The sequence below is a fragment of the Phoenix dactylifera genome, chromosome 6 (genome assembly GCF_009389715.1).
Source record: "Phoenix dactylifera cultivar Barhee BC4 chromosome 6, palm_55x_up_171113_PBpolish2nd_filt_p, whole genome shotgun sequence".
Lineage (NCBI taxonomy): Eukaryota > Viridiplantae > Streptophyta > Magnoliopsida > Arecales > Arecaceae > Phoenix > Phoenix dactylifera.
In genome coordinates this window covers 5141879-5166347 of record NC_052397.1, presented here as the reverse complement: position 1 = coordinate 5166347, position 24469 = coordinate 5141879, and the positions used below count along the sequence as shown (strand labels likewise).

Here is a 24469-nt window from a genome sequence, read left to right as displayed (position 1 = left end):
GTGTTTACTCCCAGCAAATTTGTATTTATTTTTGAGCACTTAGTGTTTATTCCTTTAAATTTTTTATTTATCCTTTTTTGTTGTTGTTTGTTATCAGGTACTCCTCATTTGATGGAGGATAATTATTTTTTTTGTTGATTTTTGAGATATTTATGTTTCACCACAAACGCAAAGGAGGATGGGGTTGGGGGCCGGGGAAGGCCGGTGGGCACGGACGACAGATTTATGTTAGAATAGTTATCCTGGGATAAACAAGTTTGACTGGAAAAAGTATTTTATGTTCTTAATAAGCCTCATGCCAGTCCTGTTCCCGACCCATATGCTGCCTAAAAGATCTTAAAAAAGTTCTCAAGAAGCATCGATCTAAAAACTGCACCCATGTATTGGCATAAACACAAAAATCCAAATAGATCTACGATCAAACATTTTTCCTCAATTATTTCTGACAAAACAGTTAATGATTGCAAGAAAAATATCCAATTCGTGTGAGCTATGAATGTAAATGTGGAGGATCTAACAAAGGTGCATGCCCGACTGGTTGCGTGGACATGTACCCAACCATATTACCAATCCATGTAGACCCAAACCATAGGAGACATCCTTATCACTTGGCTAGGCGAGGGCCGAAACAATCCTTAGTTTCATACAAGTTCAGGGACGCATCAAGTAAAACCGGACATGACACAATTAAACCTGAATGAGCACAATTTGTCACAACAGCAATCAATTTAAGACAACCGGTTCAGTGTAGATATCAAACGAAGAGTTATATATTATTTTCCCTCTCCTTTGGAACTGTCAATAACCTCTAATTGGGACTGCAATATCATTTTTATGGAGGGAATGCCATATTTCGTTTTCAAACAAACCATCTCCCCCAAGCCTATATGACTAAAGTACGGCTGGCAAGAGTACAAGAAGACACCATCAAAGTTAATGTCTGCCAATCTCTTGGTTTAGATGCTAAAAGGAATTGCATACTAGGTAAACTGAAAGATCTGAAAAGAGTTTCCTCTAGTTATTAGATATTGGATGCATGTCAGTCTTTTTGAGGCCCGTGATGTTAGGGGACAATAGCGACCTACCTTACATAAATGGGAATTGTGAGTTTCCGACAATTTCTGAGATGGGTTATTTGGAAAATAGGTGCAGAATCTATCTAAAAACTGTTAGGTAGGAAGCAAAAGATAGATCAATATATGCCTATCACACACTGTCAAGATATAGCTCCTCGTGATCTTATTCTTGTATTCAGAAACACAACCACATGTTCTCTGGCCTGGAATAACGGGTCTGATGATCCTGGTACACCAAGTGCCTCATAAATTAGTCCTGCTTTGAAAAACTAGGAGAAGAATAAGATCAAAAAGAAAGAAAAGACACTAGGAGGAAAGTCGCATGCTCTCTCCCTCTCAACATGTGAAACCCCAGGCCGCAGTATCATTCGTAAGTCCAAGCGTCCCCTCCAACGGCGAAAAGTAACACTCGTTATTATTATTATAATCACAAGTTATGTCTGTAACTCCTTCCTGCTTTCCTTCCGTCTTCTAATTATGTCATGGCTTCCCTCAGTAGACCTCGCACCACAAAGTCAACATCTGGTCCTCATCAAGGCCTCACGCGCTCCGTGCAACACGCGGGCAAAACAAAAAACAAAAAAGAAAGGCCTCGCGGAGCTACCCATTAGAGGAGGAGAGTCCATGGAATAGGAGAGGCACTAGAAGAGCTCTTTCTGAGACGTCCTTCCGGCCAAAAGAGCGAATGGAAGCCAATGTGGCATCAAACCTTCAAACAGGTAGTTCACTAGCTTATACTTCTTCTTCGACGATACCAAGTCTTCTTTCCTTTACGTAACTTGGATTGGAATTAACCCAATGCATGCAGGCAATTCATCTCCATCAGTCATGATCAGACTACCGTCTGGTGATGTCGAGAGGCAACTGGAACGAGCATGGGAGGTTTTAGGTGCGTCGATGGATGATGGCAGCATCGCCGAGCAGCTTATCTTGGTTTGGGATCAGATACGGGTGGCGCTTGTCGCGCCGCTGCTAAGGATTGGCATCTTCTTGTGCTTGCTCATGACAGTGATGATCCTTATTGAAAAGATTTATGTTGGCATGGTTAGCCTCATTGTTAAGATTTTTGCACTCAAGCCGGAGAAAAGATACAGATGGGAGCCCATAGCACCAGATTTGGAGAAGGGCACTGCGGCCTTTCCAATGGTCCTAGTTCAGATACCCATGTACAACGAGAAAGAGGTAAAAAACTAACACCCCACTGTTTTTTTTTCTCCTCCCATAGGTTTCGAGTACTTGGTCTGTAAGCCTTGGTGTTGTTCAAAGGTATACAAGCATTCCATTGGGGCAGCATGTGGTTTGGACTGGCCATCGGATAGAATAATAATCCAAGTGTTGGATGATTCCACTGACCCTGCTGTTAAGGTATGTCTCTCAACTCTGAACAGATGCATTGTTGACATGATCTTGCTTTCCGTTGGGCAACTTCATATTGTTTTATGTGTTTTTCTTCCCATGCCTTCGTTCTAGTTATCGGCGACACCATACAGAGGCTAAAAGGTGTGGGGAGAGAGAGAGAGAGAGAGAGGATGGAATCATTGAGCTGCACTTACGTAGGAAACACCATTGATCCCCCTGCAGCTTTTGGGTGGATTTCAGAGAGTGCACATTGTTGGTAGGCTAAAGTGGTATGATATAAATGACAATTGACAGATGAGAGTGAGTTGGATCTCACCTATTACCTGGCCTCAAATCCAGCCAATTTCCTCTCAAAGACTCTGTCCTTCGACTCCAAGCCATGTGGGAGAGAGAGATAAGGACGCACAGTTGCCCACAAAATACAAGGTACCTAGAAGTAACGCTCGTTAAAAAATTTCTCTGTTTGCAGTTGCCTGCAGCCCTGCTTACATAAAAGATATATGAGTTGAAGACCCTCACGGTAGACTTTCCTACTGCTGTTATCAACGCTTGAAAGACAGGTCTACAAGTTCAGGCCCAATGGCCTCTGTGTGGTAGCTTGGGTTTTAAGGAACACCAGCAGCTTTATCATTTTAATGTAGATGGTTGAGACTGCTCGAGAGTTCTGTTTTCACTTACATCATGCCTCACCACAAAATTTAGCAAAGACTATTAGGACTTATGGGGATGCAACCTTAAAAAAAAATCTACACATTATATGTAATTTGAAAGCTTCAGAGTCCAGCAACCCAAGGACAGCTTCTGAGACCTTCCAGCTCCTTTTACTGCATCTATTGTATCACTTCCTCCACACTCTCAATGTTAGAATTCAGAGCCATCAATGAAATACTCTTCCTCTATATTCCCTCATTGCACGCGCGGATTTTTAGCTATTATTAATGTCAGATGCCTTAAAACAATAATGAGCACATATTATTAGGATTTCTTGCGATTAGATCTTCTTTAAACAATTAATATCTTTAACTGTTAAAGATTCTTCATGATTCATTAAAATCTCGATGATATTGATAATTATGTACCCTTTTTCAGCTTTGGCTCACCAATCAATCAGTTTGTTTGAACCCCATTTGTGCGGTGGACCGCACACAGTGCGGTCGGCTTATGCACAGGTTTGGATTTTGATTTGAGCATTCACCCACACTCAGGGATTCTTAGTATGTGGTGCCTAAGTGATTCTTGCCTTAAGACTGGGCAACTCCTCCCTCAATTATGAGGTTGTGTACAAAGATTACAAAGATTGCTGTCGCCGGCACCCAAGACTTTTGGGAAGCTCGTCTAATTTGTTCAGGTGTGAGTCACACTGAATGTCTAATACTGGCTGGGCCAAAAGTAAACAAAAATGACTTGAAATGCTTCAAGAATTGTCTGATATCAAATCAACATAGCCTATAGATCCAGGGTACTGCTTAATTACTTACCACCTAGCGATTTTTGAAGGTATGAAACAGCACACGCATACAGACACACATACACGAACTCAGCCTGGGTCCCATGGATGAGGTGGATGGTAACGTGGGAGGACCAGTTTGTATGTCTCATCTCATGAATACAGCATTATGTCTTCTAAGTTAGGTTCCTTACGAGTTTCTAAAATTATTGGGAGATCCAATTATTTTCCTACCACAATCCATATAGGCGATTGTTCGGCTTCGTGCCACCTAGCACTTTTTTCTGAAGGGGTGAGACATGAAAAATTATATCCTGCATTGCGTGCACCAACGTGGCCGTGCACTATGCCAATCACGTTGTCTCATTTCTATAAGCCTCATTTATCATGTGCTCATCTCGGTGATTAGCCCACAAAAAGGGACGGCGTGGTTGTCATGCTGTATGGCCTATGGTGCATGCGGTACATAATATAATTTCTTGTGAGACATGCACACACATTCATACAAACATGCACAAACTCAACCTGGGTCCAATGGATGAGGTGGATGGTAATGTGGGAGGGACCAGTTTACGTCTCATCTCAATACAGCATTTTGTCTTCTAAGTTAGGTTCCTTTCAGTTTCTAAAATTATTGGAGGATCCAATTATTCACCTACTACAATCCATTCAAGTGGGTCTTACCTGATGACCATATGTGTTTAAACAGAACCATGGCTTATCTGTGCTTGTGCAATGATTGGCTCACATTGGCGATCCATGTACTGCACCACAAGGTCCTTCACATAGCCTGTAGCAGGGCCCGTTACGCACGAGCCAGGCCCAAACGTGACACCATCCGTTCAGGCATCTATGGTTTGATAAGTAGGACTTTCTTGTGCAGGATCTATACCTTGTGCAGGACTGTGGTGGTGCATCATTTCCTTCTTGCTTGATGACTTCTTATAATAAATCGAATTGAATGATAATTGCATCATACCATGGAGTGAATACTGGATTGTTCATCTTCTTTGCTTTTTGATTCAAGTCACTTTAGTTGATGGTTTCCCTTTAATGAATTGGCTAGGAATTAGTGGAGATGGAGTGCCGAAAATGGAAGAATAATGGTGTGAATATACACTATAAATTTAGAGATAATAGGAAAGGATACAAAGCCGGCGCTCTAGAGGAAGGAATGAAGCACGACTCCGTGCAAGGCTGTGATTTCGTTGCGATGTTTGATGCTGATTTCCAACCTGAGTCTGACTTTTTGATGAGAACTGTTCCTTTCCTCGTGCATAACCCAGACATTGCTCTTGTCCAAGCTCGTTGGAAGTTCGGTGAGATTTTTCTTGTTTTCCCTAATTATTGATTTCTTCTTCTTCTTCTCTTTTTTATTCTGAGGAGAAATCATGTTAATTTATGTTAATCTAATTTCAGTTTGATATAATACAAGATAGGTGTTACTGCTTGACAATTGAATCCTCATCTAAATCGCTATAAAAATGCATTTCTAAATCGATATTCATGAATGCAAATATAATGAACTCTCAAATTGTTCAGCACTACTGCTTTTGACACTTTCACATCAAACATCCATTAAAAAATAATGATATTTGTATGTTCACTCCCTCTCTCCCTTTCTCACATAGAGAGAGAGAGAGAGTCTAATATGGTCCTCCTTGACGTATACGCATGATGATAATAAATAAGTATATTTCAAACTGGCTTACCCAATGTAGCAGTTAGATCCCTCCGACATATGGTGATAGATTCTGAATCCTTGGTAACATCCCCAAGAGTTTGACTTAGGTTAAGTTTTATTGGTGGTGCTTGCACTATTATTCTCAAAGGATGAGGATGAGTGTAAGGACTTGTACTGGCATTGTGTCTTATTCTATATTTATTATATACTGAAAATATTTTAGGTACTTATATAGAGAGAAAGAACCTAAATTGTGAAGGGCCTGCCTCTGCCCGGTCCACTTGACCGGCCCAAACCGGGCTTGGCCCATACTAGCCTCACACGTGCTTTGCAACGTGGTAGGCAGAAGACTTCCATCGGAAGTCTTCCTTCCTCCCTTCTCCCTGATGACTCCGACTAGGAGTCCGGAGACCTAGGGCCACCGAAGCCCCTAGGTCTCCTCTATATTAAACGATTTCTCCCTATGGACCTCCACCTACGATTATCAAGATCCATTCTCTCTTTTCTCTTCGTTGAGTTCGCGGTTGCCCGATCTTGGTGCTCGCAGAAAATTGGGGGCTGCTGGATACCCACCAGAGCTGAGGTAAAAACCCCAAGCTCCTTTTCCTTTTCTTCATATTCTCCCATGGCCTTAAGCGCCCGCCATCAGCCGAGAAATCGATTGAAAATCAATCGAAAAACTCCCCTGTTCACCATCCCTATTTTGGCCAAGTTTCTTCTTTCTTTTTTTTTCTGACCACCAGCCTTGCAGCCTCTTGGAACCGGACCTTTCATTGAGTCCCACGGCCTCCGCCTACCTTCTTCCCCGGTGAAGCCATAGCCATCGATGAGCGGCCAACGACCAAAATCAAGGGAAGGGTTTCGGTTCTCCTATTTTTCAAGCCCTTTCCCTTGGATTTTCTCACTGGCTAGCCATTGCTGCTAGTTGTCTACCACCTCCGACCACCGGCTAAGTCTCCCTAGCATGACCCTTGATGATCCCCACTTCTCTCTCCACTTTTTCAGTCTAGTTCCTCTCTCCTATTTCCTCTTTTTTTTCCCTCTTCTCCCTCTTTCTCTTCGAGCAGATTGATGTACCCCAACAAAGAGTCTCATCTTTCTATCCTAGGACCTAAGTGGAGTTCGCTGCAAAGAGCCCTAACTGCCCTAGTGCTCAAGGAGACTATTGACCGATCACCCCATCCTATTGAGTGTCTCTAGAACTCACTGATGATGAAACCATATTGAAACGACCTTAGTCTTGATCGAGTCCATGCTCTATGATTCAATTGATCAAGTTTCTTAGACCTTACCTACCTGGGAGTCGCCGAATGCCCGTCATATGACCAACCATTCACTTTATCTTGTTATTTCCAATTACTAATAAAGTTATTGAATAGGAATTAACCTAACTTAATATCTTTAAATAGGTTTAGTAGGTTCGCCCTAGTAAAGTTTGAAAGCCTAAGACGGAAGAGGTAAGTAACCCTGACACTTCATACTAGTTTTTAAATTTTTACTCATTTTCCGAGTTACATAAAAATATAAAAATAATATTAAATGTTGATGAAATAATATTTTCTTAAAATTAAGGATCAAGCATGCGATATTATGAAACTCATAATTTATTACGAAAAATGGTTCCTCATATTTAAGAATTAATGACCTTGCCTTATAAAATATGAACTCTATATTTATGAAATTTGTACTTTTCAATAAAAAATAATTTCCTGATTAATCTACTGTTAAAGGCTTATTTATAGACTATAGACTCTCTAAAGCATTTAGTGATTCTTATTTGTATATGAATTTAAGAATAATGACTTAATGAAAAATTTCTTTTAAGCAAAGATGTTACTACAGATTCTCGAAAATAGCTATGTACGTCCCTCGCCCACGGAGATAAAAATAGTTGGCAAATCGACTCTCCGGCCAATGGGATTATACTGAGCTTGGCATATGGCCTTCCGCCAGCGGCATTACAGTAGCCTTAGCCATACGGCCCTGGCCAGCCAGGTTACTAGTAGTTGGCTATGATATTGATTTATGGCTCTATCACGGATATAAGGTGACCTTAGATGCATTTAGTGTTCGAGAGAATTATTATGAATTATGAATATGACAAAATGATAAATGATTTATGACTTTGTAAAATAGATGATTTATGAATTTTATTTATGCATTAGAAACTATATTTATGTAATTTACATGATTATGCATTGCAAGAGCATGACTGATTATGATTATACTGTTATTCTAAATTTTTGTTAATGGCAGTTAATTCTCTAAATAATTTATCGATGTAATAAAAATTTATGCTTGATTTGATAAGGTAATAAAAGGCTTTACTTACTGAAGCTGTGTAGTTCAATCTTCTTCTATTTTTTTAACGAATAGAATCACTAGGAATGAAGGATGATCCAGGTTTTGAAGTTCACGGCTAGCAAACTTAGCGGTTTTGTAGAAGAATTTTAGTATTTTAATTGACTATAAAATTTGTAGTTATATTACTTTCTTAAATTTTAAGGTTTATGGGTTTTTGGTAATTCTTATTTGAATTTAAACACCTCTGAACGATGTTTGCCTTATTATTTAATGGATGATGGATTTGGATCATTTTGCTATATTTTTATTTGAGGTGGTTTTGAGTACATATTGTGATTATTGGCTTCATGTTATCGTGGGCCACACTCCTGGGGCATGTTATGTCCTAAATTTGGGGCGTAATATAAATAACATCTCTCAGCTAACTTTTTGTGGATAAGTTCCTAAGTTTTTACAAAAGATATTAAAGTGGATCTGATCCATGACCTATGTGAACTTAGGGATATTGTGCTACTGGTCTATTGGGACTAATAAGGGGATGATGGTGGTACTTTTGATTGAATTTGATAAATTTGATTGAATTTGAGTTTTACCCTAACGACGGCACAAGAATTTAAATCAAGAGAGTACGCAAGGACTTGTGCTTGTGTGTATTAGTCCCTGCATCACTGGTTTTGTGTTGGAAAACCTTAGGTACTTATATAGTGTGAAGGAAGCCAAATAATACTTTGCAACTAGCCTTTTTGGATAATATCCTGAATTGTTACAAGGAGCCACTGGCATTATCTAATTGACATGGTATTGGTGATAGTTTTTGAGGACAGTGTAATTGGTGGTAGTGATGGAAGTAATCTCAAAGCACTCCACATAAACTGCGTAATAAACTTTTTTGCTTCTTGACAATCTCAAGAACTAAGTTCTTTCCCTCTCTATTATTATATGGATTTATTTTTCTATAGATTTATTAGAATTTGAAGAGTTTTCCTGATAAATATGAGCAACCATACAGTGAATGCTGATGAGTGCTGATGACGAGATACAAGAGATGTCATTAGATTACCACTTCAAGATCGAGCAAGAGGCAGGGTCATCTACATGTGCTTTTTTTGGATTAATGGTAAAATAATCTTATGGTTTGCATAGTTTATATATAATGTTCTGTGTCTTTTTGCTCATATTTAACCATAAGATTTGAAAAAAATAATGAATGAGTAGTAAAGTACAAAAGACTGTTAAGCATGCTAGAAATAGGGACGAGCAAGTGCATAAACGCCTTGATATGATGTATGAATGCTTCAGAAAGGATGGAATACAGTTGATTCAATGAACACATACATGATCTGTATTGGGCATTATAAAGTACTAAAGATATTTATCTCAGCATCATTACGTGTTCAAATAACAATACAATATTTACATTTGTTGTTATTACATGCTATTCCTTATCCATATGGTCCATTTTTACCTAAACGAAATGAAGTTGATCCTTAAAGAAAAGGGGTAATTAAATTGCTGACTAGGTGTGTTATCAATAAGCAAGTCTTTATGTCATATCTTGAAATTTGAACTCTTAAGTTGTTAGATATAATATTTGCTGGAAATTGGACCCGGGGGCTACCGCGAAGCCGGGAAAGGAGGAGCTTCGCTGCAGGGACGGTGGTCGGCGGCGCGCCGACTGGTGACGTCCTCCTGGAGGGTGTAAGTCCTGCAAAAGCCGGTGGCCGGGCTCCCCGGCGCCGGCCCTCCGATGCTTAAGTCAGAGGGGGCAGATATGTGGAGAGAGCAAGGAAGAGAGTATATGGAGAAGACAGCAGGAATATTTGGATAAGATGAAGAAGATGAAAAGGATGATATCCTCCATTGTGTCTGTGCTGTTTGCTTCTTTTCACCCGGTCCAGGAGGGTTCTGTCGGGGCCCCCCTTCCCTTCTCCAGGTTTTCTTTATAGAAGGGGATTACGTTACCTGGGAGGTGGCGGGGGAATTGTCTCTTTTCGTCATAATTGGGCACGATTTGGCCCATTGATGGCGTAGTGGAGAACGGGACCAAATCAGACCGGAACCAGGAGTTGTCACGGTCGATCGGACCTGTTGGAGTGGTTGAACCGCCGGCCGTGATGGGCCTGGGTCCGTGGATGGTAAGTGCATTTATTACCGAATGAACCGACCGTCAGGGAGACATACGCTTGATGGTTCAGTGATCCGGAGATCGTCTTGAGCCGTGTTCATTAAATGACTGAGTGCATTGGAGACTTGAGGGAGTCTCATGCATTAATGGCAGGTCGTGCCAATACCTGCGGAGATCTTATGCCTTGATGGCTCGGAGATAGTGGCAGGTTGTAGTAGAGTCGCGTGTATAGCCGCGGACCTTTCGAGAAAGCTAGGCGGGGAGGAGTATTAGTTAAAGGCATCGGCTCGGCAAGAGTGCCGAGCCGAGCTGGTCGCCCAGAGGGGCGCCCTGTGGCGGGGTTGCTTCTAGTACTTCTGGTCGACGCCTTTGGGCGAGCACCTTCTGGCCGAGCACCTCTATTTGGCGCTCTCTGGTCGGCGCTTTCTCTGGTCGGCTCTTTCTAGCCGAGCATCCCTACTTGGTTATTTGGTTGGGCGCCTCTTGGCGCTATCTCTGGTCGGCGTCCTTTAGTCGAGCGCCTTTCTAGTCGGCGTTCTCTAGCCGAGCGCCTCCGTGGCGGTATGACTTGGGGTTTTTTCCCCCAACATAATAGATCACAATATATAAACTAGCTTTCTAAAGATCTTGAATGAAAAATTTTCTTTTACTCAAGCATCTACATTTTTTACTTATAGGGACTGCGGGTGTATGGCGGATTTCTGCCATCACAGAAGCTGGAGGTTGGAAAGATCGAACAACCGTAGAAGACATGACTAGCTGTTCGAGCTGGTCTTCGAGGTTGGAAATTCGTATATGTTGGTGACATCAAAGTAAGTTACCCATACTTTAATCACATATATAGTTAAATTTATGTAGATCCAAGAACGGCATTGATGAGCATCTATTATTAATAATAACATACAGATTATTCTTTAGAATTCGTCGCAACTTTCTAATTATTATACTTTTACCTGAGAGTAAATCATTAATCAAATTTTGCTTGTATTTTAGGTCAAAAGTGAGTTACCTAGCACTTTCAAAGCTTATCGATATCAGCAACATCGGATGGTCCTGCGGGCCTGCTAATCTGTTTAAGAAAATGGCAATGGAAATCATACGTAATGAGGTTTATCATTTTTCATTTACTGTTTTTCATGAAGAGTTGCGAAGGAAGGAATATGGAGATCTTCACAATCATTTGATTTTTTTTCCCTTTCCGCAGAAAGTATCTCTATGGAAGAAGTTCTATTTCATATACAGCTTCTTCTTTGTTGGAAAGATTGTAGCTCATACAGTAACCTTTATCTTCTACTGCATCATAATCCCAGTTTCTGTTTTGGTTCCTGAAGTGGACATTCCTCAATGGGGGTGGTTATGTTCCAACAATTATCACTCTCTTAAAGCTTTTGGAACTCCAAGGTAAAACACCTATAGAATTGCTATAGGTTGCCTTACTTCAATCATGGCTACATATGAATAGTAAAGCACATCATCATCATCATTTTAACTACCATTATTAAAGAAAAGTTATGTTTTTTTGTTACAGCTCTTTTTCATCTACTGATATTTGGGTCCTAGTTGAAAATGTTATGTCTTCCATTCGGATTAAAGCAGCTACAACTGGTCTTTTAGAGGCTGGGAGAGTCAATGAGTGGGTTGTCACTGAGAAGGTTAGGAGACGCTCACAAGACAAAACCAGCTCTCAAATGGAGGATCTAAGAAGCCAATAGATCTCAAGAGATAAAGCCTTTGATCGACAAACCAAAGAAGCATCGACCAAGGTTTGGCATAGGTATATTCCAACCTGCTTTGGTGCATGCTTATTTTTATGGTTAAAACTGGCAACAAGAGAAACATGGTCTTACCTGAGGATTTTATATTTAATTGGTGTTAACTCTTAGATATATTTACGCAAAGAACTAGCTAAGCTTAGACCAACCTTGTAATTTGGGCCTCAATATGCTATAAATGCCAAAAAATGTTGGCCTGCAAAGATATTAATGACCTTCTAACAGGGGTTGATATTATTCCCTCTGAAAAAAAGGGTGCTGATATGGCTTCGTATAATACTAGATATGGCGACGCAACGTGGGGTAGCACAAACCAAGTTTTGGTTCTCGATATGCCTAACTACTGCAAATCATAGTTCAGAATACATACGCTTCTATCACAAGTAGGGCGATCTTGTTGAATTGTATATGTATACGTGTGTCTCTCTCTTTCTATATATATTTGTACGTATGTATGTATGTATCTTTATTTACTGTAGATGATTTTTCATGGTTGAATACCAGATTCTATTCTCGGAACTTGGGCTCGGAGTATTCCTTCTATTCTGCGGGTATTATGACCTTGCAAATGACGGGCAAGGTTATTCTGCGTACCTCTTCCTTCAAAGGCTTGGCATTTCTTGTAACAGGCTTTGGTTACGTCGGCATCCATGTTCCTGGTTCTTAACATTACAGGTTCCTAATGAGTTGCACAGTGGAGCATGTCGAAGGATTCAATTGCATATAGCTGCTTCACAGCCATAATAACCATTTTTATACAATTGTCCTCATTCAAATTTACACTGCTGTTGCAGAATTAGATTCAACCATTCTGTCAAATAGGAAGAAAGCTAGCACTCTGACAAGTACGATTTTTTTTTCAGTAGCATTATTTCAGTGTCAGGAAAGTCAACCATTTGTAAGATTGCAACTTCATTATGAGAGGAATATTAAAGAATAAATTCTTAACGGAGAATTTAGTCGTATATTTCGGTTGCTACTAGTCCTCCTTGCTGTGAATCTTGCCAAAATTCTTGTTTGTGCATGGATAGATGTTCTGGAAGCATTAAAAGATTTGCAAGAAAAATTCCATTCAAGGTGATCGGCTGTTAGGATTATGCCCCAAAGATTTCTTAACAGATAATGACAAAACTTGAACAGAAAAATATTGTTGGGTAATATACTAAGGCAGTCCAAGTCTGTAGCTTCTGAAGCTGTGCCCTTGAATTTCTTGAAGTGCGCTGCCACAATAGTGAGCACCATTTTATATTCAAATACTATCTTCTTTTTTTTTTTACAGAAATTTAGATTCTCTCATTTTGGTTTCAGTAATTTCATCTAGGCCTGTAAATGTTAACTCTTTTAAGTGAGTTGGAGCATTTGTGAAGAATCAGTTAGAAGATTATCTGGTACAAGGTTGCCATTAGACCAGGAAGCTTCTTGGGAAGTAAATTAAGACTCTGTTTGGCAGAGTTGTTGACAGTAGAGTTTCGAAAGTAAAACTTTTAAAGTAGAGCTTTTATAAAAAGCTATTTGCTGTTTAATAATTATATTTCTAAAGTGCTGCAAGATTTAATATGTGTTTGGTAAACAAACTAAGAAATTACTTTTGGTATGACAAAATGACTATAAAAGATATTGCATAGTATTATACAACAGAGCATAATAAAATATAATATATATTAATACATAAATATATAATATAGTATAATATTACTGTATGTAATATAATATATATAAATATAGTAATATAATATTGTATACTATAGCAAATATGTACTTTCTAGTCCTCCAAAAGTTTTTCCAAACGGGGCCTAAATTCTCAAGCCGAAGCCTTTCTTGCAGCTAAAAACAAATTTTTACTTCAACTCTCATAGGCCATCTCAAGTACATATTTGGCTCGCTGAACTATGCTGCTTTAAGCTTCCAATGCCTGTTCATCCACATCTTTTGTGTTGAGGTCATCATTTAGCTATTAGAATGAATACTCTAACAACCATCCAGGCAACAAAATTTATTCGCTCACCTTTAATTTGGCTTTTCAAGAAGATAATATACTTTTTGTTCCTGAGAAAAAGGAGGGGAAAGCCTATAGACTTTATTAAGATAATGAATGGAAAATTGGCATTAAACAAACACAAGAGATTATTTTCTACTTGTGAGTAGAAATCATAATCAAAATTAAAACTTAATACAAAACCTTTTTTCAAATCAATTGGTAGTAAGTTTGCCGAGATCGAGGCATGTACCAACACTGTCCTAAAAGCGTGATTTGTCTCTTACATGTGGGTTTGCAGCGATCTCATTCCTAAGATACAACAACTCGATTTAGCCTGATCCTCTTCTAACGAGCATAATCATTGGAGAGGCTTGATCCAAATTAATGGCCCGTTCAAATGCCTAGGGAAAAAAAAAAGTAGAAAGTTGAAGAATAAAAGAACTCTATTTGTGGATTAGGTTCGTGACTTGTAGCCAGCTGTTTGTTTTGGGCTCAAGTCTCTTCTCAGATGAATTCCATTGATTAGCTTATCAGTGCTAGCTCTTCTTGGAGTAACAGAAAAACAGACCGACTCTAAAAGGAATTGGAGATACTAGCGTCATCTTCAAGCACATAACAAAAGACAGAAGGATGAAGAGAAAGAAGATGAGGTGGTAGTGTCATCTTCCAGCATTAATGTGAATACGGAGTGACGACAAACCAAAGTAATATTGCTGGAAAGAATATATGGGAGACTTTGGCAGATTCTATATTGTGTCCAATCAGACCTCTCTGTACAGTGACCCCTTACCACACTGTTGGCATTGAGATATGACATGGCATGGAATAATTACCAGGCATTCAAGCAAACAAGCAAAAGCACTGGCCCCTTAGTCTTCTCATTTTGGTGAATTAAAGGTGGTTGAGGGGCATGAAACACATGGACCCAACATGAGACGAGTTCCTGATGTTATTTTGGTTGCTTCAGTCTTGGAAGAATTTCATAATGACAACTAAAAACTTAGCAGCCTTCTCATTTAATGAAAGGTGGCTGAGGGGCATGAAACACATGGACCAAACAAGAGACAGAGTTCCTGATGCTATTTTGGTTGCCTTCCGTTTGGAACTAGCAGCACTCGCCAGTCTTGGCTACATAATTCTCTTTAACATCTAGCCAAACTCACAAAACACGAGCAGGGCCCGCCAGTCCTCTTCCTGCTAAAGTTCCAACAATAGCTGTCCCTTTTCCCGTAGCCCGGTCCATCGACCACAGCCACACAGCCGAATCTCCTGGGCTGCTATTTTTTTTTTTTTTTTTTGCACGGTGATAGAGTTAATCCTTTGCCCCGCAATATTTGATTGATAGTGAATGAGGGTATTATATTTCAGCTATGCATTATATCATGAAGCTAACGAGACGGTGAATTAGGTGGCGACATATGTAGCGAGCTACTCAGAAAGCATGCTATGAGTTGTGGAGGGCGAGATGCCTGATGCACTTGGAATTTTTTGTTTGCCAATATTACTAGGTTTATTCGTATCCATAAGATATAAAATGTCCGTAAAAAAAAAAAAAATAAATAAATAAATAAATGATAAAATGTTTGGCCTTCCGCATGCATAAATATGGGAAAGCAAACACGGGCAAGATGAAGTACGTGGAACTGGAACACCATCAAGTCAAGCATAATGGAAGGGACGGCACTCCTGTATCGCCTTCACCAGCTGGTACCCATCCTCCGGCCCCTTCCCTCTTTCCCCTTTTTCGCTTCTTTAAATCCTTTTCCTTATGGTTTTATCACTACCTCCTTCCTCCCTGCATGGATTTCTCAGCTCTCGGCTTCTTCGCGTCCCTGTGTTCTTTTGTGGAGACGTCGCCGAGGTTTTCTTGGCACCAAATTTGGGTGATATGGGTGCAGATAAGAGCCAACGTGGTGGCCCCGGTGCTGAAGATTGCTGAGGTCCTGTGCTTGATCATGTCGGTGATGCTGCTCGCGGAGAAGTTGTCGATGGGCGCCGCCAGCCTCTTCGCCAAAGTCTTCCGGCGGCGGGCGGAGCGGCGGTACAAGTGGGTGCCCATGGAGAAGGACTTGGAGGAAGGGAGCTCGGCCTATCCCATGGTGCTTGTAAAATTCCCATGTACAATGAGAGGCAGGTAAGCCAAATATTTCCGCTGCTTGCTTTCCATTTATCTGCTCATTCTCTGTTCTCCCAATGTCAGTGTGCGTGTCGCGAATTCTTGCGTTGTTTGCAGGTGTACAAGCTCTCCATTGGAGCGGCGTGTGGAATGTCGTGGCCAGCCAATCGAATCGTAGTTCAGGTGCTCGATGATTCAACCGACCCGAAATCAAGGTAATTGGTAATTTCATTCACCTCAAGTAGTTAATTGCCGGGTTCTTCTTTAAATGTTGATTTTGGTACATGTAATGCCATCACACGATGTGAGGCTATTTCAATTCAAGTTTCAGGGCTTGCATGGAGATGTCATTTCCTAAGTTCAGCCCACCAACTGGAGTTACTGGACTGAATAAACTGAAGGGCGTCTTTTAGTAAAGGATGTCATTTTTTAAATAAAAAAAAGGGCATCTCTTAGTAAAAGATGGTATCATATGATATGCATGATACTCTTGTCTCCCGCCTCCTGACCCAGGGTACATGCCGAGGGACGTGGCCAAGGCCGGCCCGAGCGGTCGCCCAAGGCCCTCGGCCTCAATGTACCCAAAAAATAAGGCCCAGCTCATGTACCCAAAAAAAAAAAGGTATTTTTGCATGGATACCCTTCTAAATATCAAAGTTGCCAATGATACCTTCCAAAATTGATATTTGCATGTATACCCTCGTAAAATACTTGTTTTGCTATTCCCCCCTCTTTATTCTTATTTTTGCATATATACCCATACCATCTAACGCCGTAAAAAAATAACGCTTCAAATAAAATGACTAAAATACCCTTAATGGGTAAGCGTGCAAATAGAAATTTATATAAGAGTATACAAGCAAATAGTAACTTTACAAGGATATTCATACAATTTTCTATATTTAGAAGGGTATATACGTAAAAAAAAATCGTAGTAGATGGAAAGAATTTAGATACATTAATTAATATGATAGCCTTTATAATCCTTTGTAACAGTCAACATCAACTAACCAGCTCCTTTGTCTTCCAAAGTAGTACTTAAGTCTTGTAGAATTCTTAACCTTCTAAAATATCCTCCAAATTTTACCTTTAATTTGAATAGTTGTTGCTCCATTTAAGAACCTATACATTGAATAAATAAATATACACAATATAAATTGTAAGAGAGAGTGTTTATCAACCAAACCTATCCTAACAAAATAAAAGAAAAAAAAGAATAATATACAGCCATATTATGTTTCAACAATCAATCAAAAATGGGTGGTATTTCGTCATTCTTACCTTCAAATAAAGTATATGGCATGCGGTTAGAAACCAAAAAATAGAGTTTCAATATAGGTTTACAGCGAAAAATAGGAATAAAATAAATCTAATCAAATTAACCTCCCACCGGAATGGTTCTGATCGACTCGTTCGACAAGCATCATCAAAAAAAAAAAAAACCGATTTTTCGATATCCGATGCAAGTAGCCACGTTGACCCAAACTCGCGTCATCGGATTCACCACCCGATCCCACCAACACTCCATCCCTTCCTCTTCTCCTCCGCCTCCTCTCTCTCTCTCTCTCTCTCTCTTTCGTCTCTAACCAGTTCTCGGCTCCGGGCTTGGGCCCACGATTGGGATCCCGATGCGCCCGGGGGGGGTGGGGGGGGGTGGGGGTGCGCGGGATGGGGAAGCCAGGCGCCCGGGGGGTGGTAGAGGTGAAGAAGAGTAAGGGTAATAACGTCATTTCATATTTTAATTTTATTTTTAATTAATATAAATACGATTTTTTTTAACACTGTTAGAACAACTGTTATATTAGGGATATTTGTACAATAACAGAGTTTTACGAGGATATACATGCAAATATCAATTTTGGAAGGGTATTCACGCAAAATCTGATATTTAGAAGGGTATCCATGCAAAAAATCCCAAAAAAAAAGGCCCCAGCCTCAACGATGACATAATCAAAGGGGTTTTAAAGGGGGATGCTCAGCCCTCCAAAAGGGTTGCATTTAATAAGGCATTGGGGGAAACCGCCTTTCATGGGCCACGTGTCTCCTGGCGGCCAAAACTAGGTGTCGGAGCGGTTTGGGAGTTGGTTTTGAATTTATTTTTATTTATTTTTCCTTGTCCAAAATGTTCCCTCTCAGGTTTTCTTTTCACATAGTATTTTTAAGAAAAAGAAATTTGAAGGAAGAGGGCGCGTTGACGGTACGTGCCGCATTGTCGGTGGGCCCCATGCATGGGGGCTAGGCCCCATTGGTTAAATTGCTCTTGTGCTTGCTATCCAAGCATTTCTGTATAATCCAAGCATGCATAGATCATGCAATAAATATTTTAAAATTATTAAAAAAGATAGTGACATAGCTCGGAGCAGCTCAACTTGTCAACTAAACGACAACAAGAAAGATTAAATGGATTAGCTACATTAATTTTCAAAATTAAAGTTGATAAAATCTTATTTGCGGTCAACTATGTCACAAGAAAGATTCAATAGATTAGCTATATTATCGATTGAAAATAGTATTTTAATGAATCTTAAGTATAAAAGTTTGATTAGTAATTTTTTATCTCAAAAAGCTAGATGAATTATTGAAATAAATTTTTAAAGTATTTTGCATTTATTAAAATGTTTTATTATTTTTTTTAAAAAAAGCCTCTTTTAGTGAGTTCGCCTTAGGCCTCCAAATGCATTGGGCCACCCCTGGACGTGGCAACCCAACACAGGCGCATAGAGCTTGGCCCCACAAGAAAGCAAGCTAACAACATGTCAAACAACCAATCTAACAACAATCCAACACCACAGGTAGGATAAAGATTTCCTAAACTAATCAGATTTCCAGAAAGCTTGAATTGCCCACACACGTTAATCCCAAAATAACCACAAGTTCAAATATCAATGCAGAATTACAAGTTATTCAGCACAACCACTTCTCAAAAATTTTATGGTTCTACAAAACCATAATGTTAAAGAGGGTTGTGAAAAATGAGTGCATCAGTAATGATAATGGAAAAAGAGTGCATCGGTAATAATATGAGTGCAACATCTTCCAAATATTGCCTGTTAGCTAGTGATAGACATGCTCATGTTTTTAAGAATAAGTTTACTGATACTGTTGATGACACATAAGTTTGCAGATAAAGTGTGTGCGCCCATGCACAGGTGTGCGCTTGTAAACTTATAAGCTCATCATGATCAAGATAGATGCTAATCGATAAAAATTATAACGTCATCTGTTCGAGATACATACCCTACTTCACTTTGTGGCTCCGTTAAATCGATAAAACATGATCCCCCCCAACCCCAACACCACCCCCCTTCTCTCTCTTCTATCTCTCTCTCTCTCTCTTGCACACTCGTTTTATAGTGTGGATTTTCCTATTTTGGAATATTCAGGAGTCATGATAGCCGTCTAAAATTTCGTGATCTGTTTTTGAATAATAGGACTTGGTGCAGCAGGAATGCAAGAAATGGGCAAGCAAAGGGATTAACATTAAATATGAGATTAGGGACAATAGACATGGATATAAAGCAGGTGCTCTAAAGTTAGGTTTGAAGCACAGCTATGTACGTCACTGTGATTATGTCGCCATTTTTGATGCAGATTTTCAACCTGAAGCTGATTTTTTGTTGCGAACAATTCCTTTTCTTGTCCATAATCCAGAAATAGCTCTAGTTCAAGCTCGATGGAAATTTGGTGAGAACATACTTATGGTCAACTTATTTTCTCATTTTTTATTGGCAATAAAGTTGTAAGCTTATACTAGTAAATTGCCTTGTATTACAAGAAAATTTGATGATTTATCAACTATTTGTTCCATCTTAGTGGCACCAATGAATTAATACTTGTTACATTTCTTGTTTGACTAATAATATAATAAACATTGTTAATGTTAACAATAAAAGGTAATAATGTTTCTCATGATGCCTCTTCTAGGGTTACACAGAAACTGTTGCTAAAAATCCTTTCCAGTAAGAGTTCACATATTTCAGTTTGTGAGATTTCAATACAATGTCATCCTTTAGGGCAAGAGTTAGCTTATTCTTAGCAATTTGTGAGTCTTCCATTCATTTGTATTCTTGTGCGATTTATATATTTAATTTCTCTTAACACTGTCATTTCATATGTTTGTAAGGCCTATGGTGATGCATGCAGAATATGTAGGATAATAGTTATATGACTGATACATTCTTGTAAATTAGAGATAATCTATTTTGACTGTATTTCTTTTTTCTTTGGAGGAAGGAATAGGCACAAAGTGCCTCATCGGCATTCTCGTTAAGATAATGAATATTCTCATTGAGGAATACAGAGAAGAAAGGAAAAAAACATAAAGTTGTAGCTTTCTAGTAAGAAATGCCATTCACATAAAGTTGTAAGGAGAATTCAATTTTCATGTTGAAGCTCATATTCATCGGATAAGGTTTTCTGCTTAGAGTTACAGATGAAGGAATTAAATATATTCGTCATTTTTTTACATGGAACTAAAACTTTTTATGGTTCTGCCATTGCCATTTTTTTCATGAGATGATTTTTCTGATTTTGTAGTGAATGCCAATGAATGTATGATGACAAGGATCCAAGAGATGTCAATGGATTACCATTTTAAAGTAGAACAAGAATCTAGTTCGATCACATACTCCTTCTTTGGTTTCAATGGTAAGCAATCATCTGGAATTTCTAAAACTTCTGATTTAAAATGCACGAAAGTACTATCAGATGTAGCAATGAAGAGTTTGTGGCATGCATCTCACATTTATACTGGTTTGACAATTTTCTTTATGTTTTCTTGTGATTATTGACTAAATTAGATCTGTGAATTCAAATGTGCGATGGAGAGAGAATAAATAACTAAAGTTTGAATTTATAAATGGAAAACTTAGTTTGGTCTTTTTGGACATCTAATGGCTACCATACTAGAAAAGTAGATTCCTTTAATGGAAACAGAGTATTACATGGTATATTCCAAGTCCAATTAAGTCACTAAGTTTTTGACATTATATAAAACAAATAAAAAATTAATCTTGATAAACACATAAGAAACATATGTCAGTGCTAGCTGACTTAAAATTACCTCAGCAACAGCACAAGAAGTAACACCTATACTAAAATTATTCATCACATATTTTTTTCATTGCGTGGAAACATAATACTAACAGAAGACAAGGAAACAAAGATTCTAATGTATATGGGACTATAATGGATATCAAGCAGTCTGAAATGTAAAAGAAACTCTTTAACAATTAGTTGATTAGATGAGCTTAGGTCAAATACTTTTCATATGTTAACTGGTTCAAATGAAGAAGGTGGGTTGAGACATTTTTCTTCTATACTTTTTCTTTCCTCTTCTTTTGAGAATAACTGCTGGAGCACCACCAAATTGGGTTTACCAATGCCAAACACTTGGGAAACGCCAATGTTTGAACCTACAACCTTCTCCTGGGCTATGTCAATTTTCAGTGTTCCATTCATTATGTGGAAACTAAATAAGCAAATTCAAAATGGAGGATTTCATGGTTATAAACATTAATTATGCTCTCATCTTTTTTTTTTTTGGACAAAAGGTACTGCTGGTGTTTGGAGAATCTCAGCTCTTGAAGAAGCTGGAGGATGGAAAGATCGAACAACAGTGGAGGATATGGATTTAGCAGTTCGAGCAACTCTTTGTGGTTGGAAATTCGTTTTTGTAGGAAACATCAAGGTATTGATTTCATTGTTATGTATAATTGGATGCATGATTATTTATCAGATATATTACTTTTGGATGGATTTTGATGTTAAGCCATAAAAATCTATGGGTAAAAGACGTCATATTTAGAGGCCAATAGCTGGTAGCTCGGTTGGCACCCATTTGTGCACCTGAGAGGTCTCAGGTTTAAACCTAATGGTGACAAATAACCACCATATTTAGCCCCAAAAAAATAATTTCATGTTTCGAGGAAACATAAAATTTTCTATGGCATATTACTCTTTCTATAAAATTTCAACCACTTCCAGAATGTCTGTTTGTTTCAGTTGTGTTCCCACTGATTTTTCTTACCACTAAGAGCTAAGACATATTTGTCAAATGAAATGGAATAATCAGACCCCAGTTAAGAGTGAAGCTTTGGCAGCCTTCACTTTTGGTCATTTATTCTATCACATTTTACACGAGTTTTGGGTATTACATTTGTTGTTTTAGTATTACATCTGTTGTTTTGGTATTACCATGATAACCTTAACGAGAATACAACTGCATCTTCTCAGCTGATTATATATCATTAATTTTTTACTTGCGAAATTGTACCTGACCATTCTTGTGTAAAGTTTGCTATAGTTACATGGGCACCAACAACACTTATTTGAGCTTGTTGGCACCCTCTTCTTAGCACATGTTGGGAAGAGGTTCTCATTTCATCTTGTATGATGACAAAGTTACACAGGCCTAATTGTTGTAATCTTGCTTGTATCAAGGTTGGTTTAGACTATGCCTTTAGGATGCATACTTCAGTTTGCTCAAAAAAAAAAAGAAGAAAGGATATATTTCAGGATGATAGTATGAGTCCAGTGACTGAAGACGTGCTCTAATGATGATGAATTTAATTAGGACAACATCTTTTAATTTCACATAAACCACATTTGTAAGGATAAAATAACTCAAGCATTACAAACCACTGTAAATTTGCACGAACATAAATAATTTGTTTGTTACTGATATAGATGTTCTTAAGAGATTCCTATGAAACTATAATTCTTCGTATGTATGATACTTGAGCACAAATGATGTTTGTCCTCCTTGTAATTTGAATGGGTTGTTGCAGTTAAAGGCCAAGATGAGTGATTATCTGGATGCATGAAACTAATGACTCAATATTCCCTCAAAAAAAAGTAAAAAAGAAAATAATGCTTTGATAATTTAAGTATTGTTGAATGGAATTTCCACTCTGTCATTTCAAATGCAATTAAAAAATTATTTCAGGTTAAAAGTGAATTGCCTAGTACATTCAAGGCATATCGTAATCAGCAATATCGATGGGCTTGTGGTCCATCTAATTTATTTAGAAAGATGGGAAGAGATACGAAGGACAGTGGTTAGTATCTGTAATTTTTAACTCTGTATGAATTCTCAGAGTGTTCTAGCCCTAAGATGGTTTCCTCATTTTTCCATTTTCTTTTAAATGTTTCAGAAAATATCACTATGGAGGAAAATACATTTGATGTATAGCTTTTTTGTTGTTCGAAGGATTATAGCCCATATTGTTACCTTTACATTTTATTGTGTGGTCATACCGGCATCAGTCCTTGTTCCTGAGGTCAAAATTTCAAAGTGGGGAGTGGTTTACATCCCGACAACAATTACTCTTCTGAACTCAGTTGGAACTCCAAGGTGTGTCGCTACATCAATTACCTTTAAATAGCTTTTAACAAAATGTTGAAGAACTCTAAAGGAAATTGTCTACTAGTGAATATTTTGCTTTCTTCTTTACAATTTTATCTCTTTGTTTGCAGCTCGTTCCATCTATTGGTCTTCTGGGTCCTCTTTGAGAATGTTATGTCTATGCATCGAACGAAAGCAGTTTTGAGTGGTCTATTGGGTGTAGGGAAAGTAAATGAATGGGTTGTGACCGACAAGCTAGGAAGTGCTGTAAAAGCAAATGAAGGCGAAGAATCTGGCAAAAAATCTGGACCTACAACATCCAAAAGGTAGTTTGGGCACCTACCTTATTCGCATTGACATTTGGAATTATTTATAGAAAAACATTTATTTAATTATCTTCATGTGGTTCTTGTCAGTTCTCTACTTTGTTGAGCAGATATATATATGAGTAAATCGTTTTAACCAATGTCAGTGATTTTAACCAATGTCTCAACAAATTCTGTGTATTTCCTATGCTCATTTTGAAAAAGATTCAATTTAAATATTTCAGGTTTATATAAATGTATTAGCTTATTAAAATTTCTACGTGAGGTTAAATTTTGGCTCTTATATGATTGAAGATGAGTTATATCTAGCAATTGCTTTTCCTCAGGATTCTTCTTCCAGAGCTTGGAATGGCAGTATCCCTTCTAATATGTGCATGCTACGACTTCGCCTATGGGAAGAACTACTACTACTTTTACATCTATCCCCAAGCTATGACATTCTTCATTGTGGCTATTGGTTATGTTGGGACCTTTGTGCCCAGCTAAAAGACAATTAATATAATGCTTATTGCAATATTTTATCCCAACTATCTTCTTAAAAAACACACCTGTCCTAAGTACTATCATTTTTCTTATCTTTTCAGCAACCAATTTTTAGTACATTTTTCCTTAGGGAAAAGAAGAACTTTTTTTTTTGTTTGTTTTTGGTGAAAGAGGAGGGAAAATAAGAACTTCTGGTACTACTATTTGAACCTTTGCTGAATCTTAACCGTGAAGAAAACAGTGTCTTTGCGCATCTTAATTGACAAGGAGGCAAGATTATTGTGTTCATTTAGTTGTACTAATCATGCTTTAAAACTTAAATAATGCATATTGATGCCATACTGACTTGAGATGATTAGTTATTTATTTGATTTGATGGGGACAAAATACTTGCTAAGACTAGTAAAACCTATGCACTTCTTTTTTGCTTGTCTGCATGCACCTATCTGATGGT

The 24469-nt window shown here is 38.4% G+C and overlaps 2 pseudogenes; both read left to right on the top strand.

Annotated features, from left to right (window-relative positions):
* Positions 1 to 1670: 1670 nt before the first annotated feature.
* Positions 1671 to 12685, top strand: LOC103705261 (annotated as a pseudogene).
* Positions 12686 to 15557: 2872 nt separating this feature from the next.
* Positions 15558 to 24303, top strand: LOC103703038 (annotated as a pseudogene).
* The last annotated feature ends 166 nt before the right edge of the window (positions 24304 to 24469 follow it).